Genomic DNA, 12031 nt, shown 5'->3' with positions numbered 1-12031 from the left:
CCCCAGTCACTTTTTCTTCTTAGTTCCTGGTCCAGCAACTGCCTGCTAGTGTTATTTTGTTAGCCGCAAGACAGGTGGAATTTGAATAATGTTATTCTAAGTTGGAGAAGTCTAAGTTGGAGGCGTAGTCACTGCATGGCAATACATTTCTTCCTATGAATGTAAGTTAAATAACTATCACCTATAACCTACATAACACAAACTCTGCTGGAAGATCCATTACTCAGTGTCAGAACTGGGCGTCTTTCAAGTGGATAACTTTTAGCTAAAATAGGTTCTCAGGGTTCAAAACAGATAACTGGTAGAACAGTTCTCACCATGTTGTAAAGAAAATTGGGTCACAAGTCGTAGTACCCGTTATGTCTTAGAAAATCCGCTATTTATAAGATAACTATACACAGACTAGGTTTATCCTGCTATAAGGAGGGTACCAAGTCCCTGGAAAACCTGGCGATTTTGGCTGAAGTATTCTGTTATTGCCCAGGGAATTCAGCAGTGCTGATGCCATCCTTAACATGTCTTATTGTCATATGACAGTATCAGAGGAAAACTTCCCCAGCTGAGACAAAAAATAAATATACATATCTCCAACATTCTGTGGAGTAAGTTGTTCAAGTAGGTGTCCAGCTACAGAAAGTGATAGCAAATTATGCAGTAAATTGCTGCGAATACGTGTCTGAAGTGTTCTGAATGTCACATATTCAGAACGTGCACCAATAAGTGATAAAATTATTGGACCTAATAAAGAAGCATTAGTTGAAGTTCCATGAGCCAAACTGCACAGGAAGATAAATCATAATGAGCTACCCTTTGGCTTGAAGAACATCTTTGAATTTATGAACTGTCCAGGTATCAACTCATAGCTAGCTCTTCAGGATCACATAAATTGGAGATATTGGAAATGATAGACCTGCTCTTTAAAAATGACTGTGTTTGCATGTGTCTGACTTGAAGCATCTCAAAGATTTCTGATGAGAAGGCAGGAATTTATTCTTTTAAATACCCTGCATTGTAAAGACAGATCTTAGGCTCAAATGGCTGCCTACAACATTTTTCAGCATTACAGTAATGAAAGGAACTACCAGAAACTAACTTATCTGTGTGGCTACTATAAAGGCCAAATGCTTCAGAAGCTTTGGAATAATCGCTCATATCTTTCCTTCCTCTTCTCTCTCACTTCCTCTGCAATTACTCCTCTTGCTTATTTAATGAATCTTTATTTAATAGTTGTGGAATGAGGAGAGCCCCATTCAAAGTTTAAGTTTCTGCATAAAAATACAGAAAAAAGTCATATCACCAGCTGTGCTCCCTGACAAAACCCCAAAATACCAAACACTAAACTAGTGTGTCCCTGGATAACAACTTGATGTTCCACGTTCATACAACATGCAAGGATCAGTTTCATTTCAGTTGTCAGTGGACAGATATTTACATCAAAGTTGAAGTGACAAATAACCCCCTTGACATTCATAGCAGCTGCTTATGGATTAAGGTGAACTATGCTGACAAAAGAATTTGTTTATATAATGCCTTACTGCATGGAATGTGTTTACATTTAAAACCATGTCAGGATCTAGAACATCAGTTAATGTGAAAATTATACATTTAGGTTTGGTTAATACAGTGTCAATACTAGATAGGTGGAGTGAAAAGGTACATTTAGCTTTTTCAGTAGTCTCTAAAGGCAGTTTAAAATTTTTAGTTAGTAACTACATTATTAATAATTCAATGTGCTTTTATTATAGAAATAGTTAGATAAAACACTTTAACACTTTGAATACAATGAAGAATTCCACCTGTTCTTCATTCTTTGCTTTTATTGCAATAAAAGAACAGCCTTTTGCAAAGCTATTTATTACAAATAGCCTTGCTATAACTTCTTGTATTAGTATCTTTGCTACATATAACCAAGGATGTTCATGCCACTATACTCATCACCATCCTCTGACCCTGAAGGTTTTAAAGTCTTTCCAGGAGGAAAAGAAGTGTTTCTCTATATATGGAACTTATAAGTACAGTACTGCCTTGCAAGAAAGACAAAAAAATGTCTTGCTCTGTGTTTACTTGCCTTATCATAGCATCCTCAAGACATACCAGTTGAGCAGTGATAATATTTCTCTACTGATCTTAAAACATAGCTGGTTATGAGTTTATCTATAGGAGATTTTTAAGAGTGCGGGGTTTAAAGAGTTCTTGTGACTAATATTGTCAGCTGTAGAAGCACAAATGAATGAGTCAAGATGGAATATTCCCAGGTTTGGTAGCTGCTAATAAAACCTGTGGGATGTCCATGATTCAGGTGAATATCTGCACAGATAGCCATGATTTTGTTGTAGTTCCTATTACTCATGAAAATCTGTGAGCAAAGGAAAAAAAAAGTCAATCTCTAAAAGAGTCCATAAGCAGAAGTTTAAGATGGAAATTGTAAGAATGTGTCTGAAAAAAAATAAGCTACAGTAGAAGTGTCTATTGCAGGCTTAACAATAGAGAAGAGTATTTGACACAAATGAAGCTGCAACATAAATGAAAAGGTTTCTAGAAAAGACAACCACCAAGTAAGACATGCACTGGCTAATGCACCAGAGGCAAATCCGTCAGTGGAATCTAATCATCAATCTGTGACAGTCTCAGCCATTATGCCAACTGGTCATTTGCAGCCTAAGATCCTTCTACTTTTAAGTCAATCTTAGTCTTGCTTATGTTGAATAATTTTTGTATCCATGTGTCAGAATAATTTCATGGAGAGCCTTGTTGTTTCATCATTATTCCCTCTGATGAACATGTCCCTTTAGGGGCCCCATGATATTCTACCACTGTTGACCACTAATTCCTCCCTGACCCGACCCTCCCCCCCCCTTTTTTTTTTCCTCTCCTATTTACCTTCAAACAGGAGTAAAAGTGGGTTTGGGTTATTTAGAAAGAAAATCATGATTGTATAATCTCAGGGCTAGATTGCTCAACTGGAGTAGAAAGTCCTGAGAACCCAACCCTCTACCAGTGAGATTCACTTGATTAGTTCATGTAACACGGATATTTACAAAACACCCTTATTATAAAAGACTGAAAAAAAGTCTGAGCTAGTATCCTAACTGCTAAGTCATAGGAATTTGACTCCAAGGTATGCAAATGAATTTTTTTCTGCAATATTTCTTTCAAAAATTCTGTAATTCCCCATTTGCCTGTGCATGTCCAATGCATATGCATCCTCAAGACCAATGCAACAAGAGTACATTTTAATCACATTTTATATAATCCCACAACTTTTATTTTCAGTTGATAGGTAGCAAATCCCCATCTTTTTGTACTCATTCTAGTGCATAAATACAAACATAAAACAAGTTCCTACATAAAATTCTAATTCCTAGAGAATTAAAGAATTCCCTTCACAAATAAATTCAATTACAAGGCAGTTGAAGTCAACCTAGTGTTATAAAACATGCATTATTTATTTTCCCTATGATTGCTAAACCTGATTTTATCTGTTTATAAAGGGAGAATTCAGTTTTATTTACCTTTTGTTAAAAAAAGATCCTTGTGCTGCAGAATGCTTTACCTTGAAATTGTGACCCTTGCCTCTTAAATGGAATTCAGTGAGAGAGAAACCCTCCTCTGAGTTAACCATAGTCATATTTCATTTCTTGTTGAGCCTTATAATCGTATTTTCTACCCGTTATTAATTTATAATTAAGCAGCAATGAGTAAAAATTATTGCAAGGTTTCATTTCTGCCCCAATTAACATTTTGGATTTTGCTTTGGGGTCTTCATTACAAATAAGTTGTCAAACTAAATGATGTGGCAAGTTATCTATATTTAGCAACCTATAACTTTAGCTTGTGTTTTACTGGTTGAAAACATGAGCAACTGACATCACTGCAGACAGCAGGAAAGAAGAATGAACTAATACAAAAATCCCTAATAGCATGCATTAATCTTCCCTGACTAAAAACCTCTGCCTGGCCTTTCTTTGAAAAGGCAAAGATTTTCAAACAGATTAAACCTAGAGGCAAGCCTTTTTTGCATATATTTTTAACAAAACCCCAAATCACCCTAAACTTTAGTCTTAAATTTAGCTGTGATCAAATTCTTCTCAGATACAGTCATGTACCAGTGTAGAATTCCTCCAATTTTATTCCATATTACTCAAAATCCAATCATCTTGGAGTCCAGTTTTTATAAATCACAAAGTATGCTTGCATTTACTTGATTTCATCAGATGTTCTAAAATTCTTCCCAAAAACATGATTCTGGCTGTACTACTAAGTTTGGTAGAGTTTTGCTGTTAGAAATAAGGCATGGTACATGTCTACTCTGAGTAGGGAGAGTGGGAAGAGTTCCTACAGCACCTTGAAAAACTGTAATCAGCTTTTTCCTGTTTCTGATCATCGCAACTGTGTTCTTCCATATTTCTCACTTATTTCAACAGGCTTCTAAAGTAAAGAGCTCACAAAGAATGACACAATGGATAAAGGCAAAAGTAATAAATCAGAACACAGATATAGTACGTAAAATGTAGGCAGAAACATAACCAAAGCAACCTTGATGTCCAAGAAACTCAAAATCAGTGTGGAGGTTAAAGGCAACCACTGAGACCTAGAGGGAGAGGGTAAGAACTAGAGAAGTCAACACTAGCCTGATTCGTCTCAAGTTAGTGCAACCTCCACTCCTGCCTTGAATGTCACATGTAGTGAATTAATAAAAGACTACATCTGTACTCAACAGTTTTCCAAACTGCTTAAAGGATATTGATGGTCAATGCAATTCCCATCAGATATTTGCCTTCAGAACTAAGCAAATTAGGAAGTCAGTTTGAAAATCTCATTTCTGATAAAAGGGACCATAGTTTACACTGAGTGCTATACTATAGTTATTCCAAACAGAAAGAAATCATTCCATTTAAGACACTAATAAGTCAGAAATCTTCATTGGTTCAATAGCAGCACATAGCACTACCCAGTCAGTGTGGCTTACAGAACACAAAAGTCTTACTATGAAGGGACTGATTAGCATAACAATGAATTAAAAGTAGTGCTGGTTGGGATATTTTTCAGGTGGAATCCAACTTCTCTGTCCCTCTCTCCAGCTGGAGACAGATGTTATCCACTCTTGATATCAAAGAATACCACAAAAAAGGCTGTTAAACATAGGATTAATACAACAGCTTTACACATTCTAACTTCCAACTAGTATAAGTTGACAGGCTCCTGGGAGTTCTGCAGTGCTTTACAAATACTGATTTTAATACTTTGTAATAAAATTGTTTATGTGATGTGTTGGCATAATTGCTTTCAGATACAAATTAAGAAGTTATTTCCTAAGATGTGAAGAACTGAAATCCTATGGCATAAAAGTAGAAGTAAATAAATACTGCAATATATTTTGTAGAACATTTTAATGCACCGTGTATCTCATATATATCAGAAATGCACTACTTCCCTTGCTTCCCTGGATTCACTCCTAGGGAAGATAGGGTTACCGACTGCTACCCTAAGCTGCAGCCTAGTGTCCTTTGTATTTTATCTCTATAGATCTCACCGAATGTATGAAATAAGACACTGAATCATATTGGTGATGCTGGGAAAAAAAAGATTTATAGCTAGAACTGGATAAGGCTCAGGCAAGCCAATGAGCACCATAACATCGGCCTGAAATCAGAGTGCTCTTGCCAACACTTTTTGCCAAATGCCAGCTTATTCCAAGAGATTCAGCATCAAGTGGGGTCCTTTGAAATAGGTACAAAATGTCTGCTGCCTTTAGCCAGACTTCTTAAAAAGAATAAGGTTGTTTTCTGTTTACACAGATAATGTTTATCTCTCCTGGTGAACATAGCTGCAAGGACCTGAACATCATAACATATTTTTAAGACTTTCATAAATATACTGCTAATATTATTGAATGGCTGTTCCCCCAAGGTTCCCATTGCCCCTGAAGAACCCCTTTCAAAGACCAGGTCTCTGGCTCTACTGAACAGCTATTTGAATTTATACTTAATAACAGACTTTTTTAAAGCAACATGAACTTCTAAAAAATCAGACCAGGGTGATTGTTTGACCTTGAATCAAAGTGCTATAGCAGAGCTTTTGTCCACATGTCCAAACTTTTTTTTTCCTCAGAACCATCAGACTACATCCAAATTGCCTACAGAAACAGCATGTGCCACGTGCTATGTCTTGAACAAAGCACAAACATAATCTGGGAGAGTTCTGTGTAAGCTGGCACAGGCCAGGACTGTACCAGAGCGGACTGAACAGCTTGGATCATCACAGGCCAGTACAGGAACCCAGGGACCACTTTATCTGCTAGTGCACGTGTAGCTTAAGAGACCCAAGAAAGCTCATTATGAGATATTTTTCTCTGGATGTCTAAGCAGTGCACAGGTCACAAAGACACATGTCACAAAGACATGGACAGGACAAGAAAAAAAACAAAAGCCAAAAACCCAAGTGGCTTTCTACCTGATGGTTGCAAGGCAGACTTATTCCTAACATGCATTTTCTTTAGAAGTGATACCTCTATTACACCTGTTGAAGTGAGGAGTTTCCTTCTCCTTTGAACCAGTAATGGTGCTTGGCAGTAACTCTAAGCTGCCATTCTTCACTTACTACTAAGTCTCTCTAGGAAGCCTTTTTTGAGCTAGAGAATGAGTTGTTCATTTAATACTTCTGTAATAAAGATACTTTCAAACTCTGTAGATACAATGAGCAAAAGGGCACCACTGATGGTGTCATCACAGCTTGAGAGCACACATCAAAGGCTTCTAGTTCTAGCAACTAAGCAATGTCCAACCTATATCAGCCATCAAGGCCAAGCTCTACATACCTTACATCTCCAGCTTTTTGGCAACTGTGAACTTGGCTAGTCACAGACCTCAAGATAACTAGAGATAATTTGTATCCAGATATGAAAGTTACCTGCCTCTGGAGCAGCATACCTATAGGAGCTCCTCATAAAACTTCATGAAGTAACATCTTCATAAGGAAACTATTTCCAAGACCTGCTGCCTATTTCCAAAGGTCCTAAAAGTATTGAAATACCTATCATCTGCTACTTAATGTAACAGAAGTGCAGCTACAAGCAGGTACAGTTCTCCTACCCCCTGTTGTATCCATGCACTAGAACAGCAAGCACATACAAAGCCTGAGGTCCAACTTCCACTCAATGTATTGGCAGTCAAGCTGGCAGGAAAATTGGGTTTTCTCATTGTTGTAGTTCTGAGTATGTCCAACCCAGGTTAAAACAAACAAAATTTCTATGAAATGAAAAATAAAAATGTGTTTTTCTGGAAATACTAATATCACCTTTCAGTGTGTTTGAATTCCACTTTAGTACCCCAGACCAGGTTTTGGAAAAGGTCCAGGCTTCTTTATGTCCTAGCCATACAACCCATCAGCTGGTGATTCACAGGTGAGAAATGCTAATAAGAATGATGTAAACTTCTGTAAAATTTTGGAGGAGATAATGGCATTGGCCTTAAAGTTAGCCTACAACAAAAGAGGTCAAATAAGATTGATTACTAGCTATCTCAACATAAAATTTAACATATTAATGTCTACAAAGATGCTTCTAGAGCATAATATCATTTTAAGTTTGCTTCATCCTATTACAATCAGGAGAGGTATCTCCAAATATCATTTTACAGAGGAAAATTAGGACATTCCAGATATTCAAAAATGTCACATGCAATTCCACATTTCTTTTTTTTGGAATAAAAACCCTAACAATTCAATAACTGAACTAACAATTCAAATAAGTTATTTATGATAATAAGTATCTAAATTGTTTTTTTGCAGTTATTTGATGTTTTTTAACAAATGTATTAAACCAGAACAAAAAAGATTAATCAAATGTATTATCACATACAAGTTATTTTACTCAGATCATAAAAAATTGAACAAATTACCATGAATTAAACATTAGATGCACTTTTCCTTTTAATTCTGCATCTGCTATCAGACTTGATAAGACAAGAATCATCAGATACAAAGGTGTTAGGAGGAAAATAATTATAATTAAGTTTAACATAGCCAGAAGGCAACACTTCATTACAACACAGAAGAAATTTCATGCTAATGAGAAGGCACATCTTCTGAAACGGACAGTTTCACAGCTTTGAAAGAATAAGAACTCCTTTTCCTTCTAGGCAAACAAACAACAATGAAGAAGTTATTTTCCAAATTCTGAGGTCCTGCCAGGACCTACATACAACTACTATATTTGTATTCCTCTGCTTTCCAAACAAGACTACCAGATCACTTCTCTGGCATTAGACTAGTATTTCAGATTTATTTTGCTTGTAGGCATCACATTAAGAACCATGCTATTCCAAATGGTAGTTGCCACTTCATTTTGCAGTTTTGTTTCTTTTTTGGATATTACTTTGAAGACATTTGCATACTAGTAGTAAGTGTATCATGCTTTGGAATACTACTACATGCCATATATCCATAAACATCAGTCTCTACCATCAGCCTATACTTGGTTCTCTGATAGTATAACTTATAAAAGCATAGTGCTTGGTATGAATTCTTGGTCTCTTAATATTTCCACTGTTTCTACATTCAGCTACAACATGTTGTTACTCTTACTGCTTAGAGTTCTCTTAATAATTTGTATATTTTCTTTTTTTTTAGATTATAGACGTGGATTCTTCTCATAGCCTTCTTTCCTAGATGAAAGATCTTTTAGCACAGGTCACGCTGTATTTTCACCTTTGTCATTTAGTGGATTCAGCTCCCAAACATCACTGCTGATGGTAAAACATGATGCGAGTTTCAGTGAAGCTGAAAGATTGTGAAATCAGCTGGATATATACTTCAGCACTGAACAGGCTTTTTTAATTTAAAAAGGAAAATAAAGTGAAAAAGTCCCATTACCAGATACTGGAGAGACCTGTAACAGACTGTTCAAGTGAAACCAATTGTCAAATAAAGATACCTTTTATCCATGTCAGGCCATGTCCTTCTTTTTCACTGGTTGCTTCTCCCCCTCTACTATCAGCTGTCTAAAGAACATACAGCTGAAAACAGGCAAAAAGAACCCTGAAATAAATCAGCATAATTAATTTCTGCAGCACTTAGTGCAATTTCAACAGCATCAATATCTCTTGGGCCCATTCAGAGCTAAAAGACATACTGTATTTTATGTCAGGCAGTACACCAGTTTGAACATGCATGATATACCATATGCATGATCAAACAGCTATGAGGTACATGCTATGTTACTAGACTACTACCTTGTCAGAAGTGCGTGAAACCCAGCTGGCCACTGCCAGTCCAAGTGAAATATATTCTCTCAGAAACTCATTGGATCAAAGAAATTGCACCAACAGTTGCATTTAGCCTGAATACTGCATGTTGTGTCAACACAGCCAACACACTTTTCTAATTAGGTTATATGACTAGAGTGGAGTCAGTGAAACTGTTTAGTGAGCAAAACATCTGCCTATACCTTAATAAATGTTGGGTGTCCAGTTGGACTTGAAGGAAACAAACAGGGGGAAAAAAACCAAAACAGCTTCTTAACCATGTCCTGTTGAGAGCACAGCAAAGAAGAAAGGAAAGTACAACAAACCTGGCACTTACCATGTAGCTAGGAACACAATGACAGTAAGAAATTTTCTTCTGGGCTGGGAATCCTTTCTGGGTGGTGCTGGTGGGGATAGCAGAATTATATCCAGCTTTTTACTTGAGAAAAGGCAGTGGAGCACCATGGAAAACAGGGCATACAAACTAAGAGTATACAGTTAATACAGTAGCTGGTATGGAAGAGGACCACAGAGCTGGCATAGCCAAGGGCCACAGAGAGGTCATTTGAGACTGACCACAGGAGTCAGCAAAACAGCAGAGTACAGAACACAGAGTACAGTACACAGCCCCTACAATACCTGGATAACCACACCTACTCTATCAGGAGTCTCACCCATCGAGTGCCTGAGGGAGGATGAGATGGGGAGCCAGAACTGCTACAGACCACCATCTAGGTCGCAGGTGAAGATGTTAAACAATAGCAACCCAGTACTGATCCTCAAAAAAAGACCACTCAACCATTTGTTAAAATTCAAAACATTGATCATTGTCCTTTCAGTTCAGCTAGTTTTTCACCCACCTCACATTCACACATCTGTCCACACATCTCCAACTTTACCAAAAGGATACTATGGAAGACCACATTGAAAATTTGCTGAAGTCAAGGTAAATGATATCCAAAAAAAAGCAAAAAGCTTAGTCAGGCACAGTTTACCCTTGTTAAATCCCTTTGCTTATGTACCTGAAAGTGGCGTCCAAGAATATTTGTTACGCATTTCTCCAAGGAACTGAAGTTTATGAGATTTGTTTTCCTTCACATTCTTCTCTGCCCTCTCCCCTCTCTCCCCAGCCCCGAACAAGGAGAGCAAAACATATGCCGTTTTTCAGTCATTAAAAACTTCCTCATCTCCATCATTTGGTTCCTAATATTATTGAACACTGGGAAACACATTCATAGCACAGCCCTGAGGGATTTAAGTTTTATACAGAAGTATCTTTCCCACTAAAAGATTCCCTAGGAGTTGATGTCACTCCACCCAGTTGATCTGCAGATAGGCCAGATAACATTAAGGTTAAAAATTCTTATTCACTGCCTTATGCTGTTCAATAATGCAGCCTTTTCCAATATACACGATCCTCAGATTAATAGAGTTTAGGGAGCAATAAAGAACTAGACCCAAGTGAGTATGCTCTTTCTAAATACACATGCAGAACTCAAGACATGAATACCACATCATCATTCCTAGACAGGGAATACGTCTGCTATTATTATTCAGAAAAGTAGCTAATTATTCTCTGGTGAACCTTGAAAGACTAAACAAGCAGGTGGGTTTTTCCCTAGTTAGTTTTTCTCATCCCTTTTCATACCTCTAATAAATAGAATTCAGAGCAGCAGGAAGTATCACCTAGGCACCTATTAAGATCTCACATGTAAAAAAGATTAGATTTAGATAAACCAGGATTAAGGCAGATCTTGTAAACACAGAGCTACTCTATATTCTGTGAGGAAGTGCAGATCATAGATATCCAGGCAATTCAGAAATATCTCAGCACTAGGAGAAAACTGCTATAATTTTTAGTTATTGCACAAAAAGCAATGTTACATGCTACTCCATAGCAAATTAGAACTGCTTGAATAACTAGCATAAGAAATAAGGAGAAAAGAAGGGGGGGGGGGGGAATCTCATAAGCTTTAAGAAAGAATAGATTTAGAAGGCTAAATTTCTATACCTGGTATCTATAGACCTTCATCTTTAACATTTTTCTCCTACAAAAGCATTATACCCAAGGAATTCCTAATCAAATATAGATTTTCAGAAAGAAAATACCTATAGAAGTGTTCAAGCACTTTAAATTTAATCACTCCTCTTCTCCCCCTGCTAGTATCCCTGAACTCTCAGAAATTGCTTCAGTGAGCTGCTCTGCATTATATAGGGACATAGACTTCTCCCACTTCCAGCAGGCTTTACTTGCTAATTAGCCCTTAATTAAAATGAGCTGCAGCTGGTTTGAGACACTCCCCTCTCCCCAACCCCAGTGCCCTGTTTCTAATTTCAGAACTAATAAAAATTCCCGCAAGCCAGCCTGGTCTGGGTACTTTTCTTGAGAGAGTGCATTCAGCATTTCTTTAGTGCTCTCTCCCCCCTCCCCTCCCCTCCCCTCCCCTCCTCTCCTCTCCTCTGTTAGTCTTCCAAGTACATAATTTTAAGAATAGCTTTTTCTTCTTGTTTTTTTCCCCAGTTGTTCTTTGCTGTTTAGGAAGTATTGTTACAGTCAATTTTTCTTTTTTCTTTTTCCTAGCTTGGAAATGTATTTCAGTTGTTGATTTGATGAGGCTTTAGGTTAGAATAGACTGAAAGGCTGACAATAAATGCTTGCTAAAGGACAGTGCAGATGTCTTACATGCTTCCTAGATACTGCTGCCAGTGCATTTTAGCTCAGGCTCGTGATGTCTGTTATTCCTGCCTTTCCACTCAATTGAACCAAATTCCATTTGGGTTCTGTGATG

The 12031-nt window shown here is 37.3% G+C and overlaps 1 long non-coding RNA gene across 2 annotated transcripts; it reads right to left on the bottom strand.

Annotated features, from left to right (window-relative positions):
• Nucleotides 1-7845: 7845 nt before the first annotated feature.
• LOC148051328 (uncharacterized) lies at nt 7846-11417 on the bottom strand. Of its 2 annotated transcripts, none has more exons than XR_015699962.1 (4): nt 11352-11417; nt 9580-9646; nt 8933-9036; nt 7846-8778 (listed from the first exon to the last, which is right to left on the bottom strand). It is a non-coding gene; the product is annotated as an uncharacterized LOC148051328 (long non-coding RNA). The 2 variants fall into 2 exon arrangements; XR_015699963.1 differs by having other exon boundaries at nt 11254-11407.
• Between the last annotated feature and the right edge of the window lie 614 nt (nt 11418-12031).

The sequence above is a fragment of the Nipponia nippon genome, unplaced genomic scaffold (genome assembly GCF_047370975.1).
Source record: "Nipponia nippon isolate SJK-2023a ecotype South Korea unplaced genomic scaffold, ASM4737097v1 scaffold_6, whole genome shotgun sequence".
In the NCBI taxonomy this organism is placed as follows: Eukaryota; Metazoa; Chordata; class Aves; order Pelecaniformes; family Threskiornithidae; genus Nipponia; species Nipponia nippon.
Note: the sequence above shows the minus strand (reverse complement) of the source record. Positions and strands in the feature narration are given on the sequence as shown.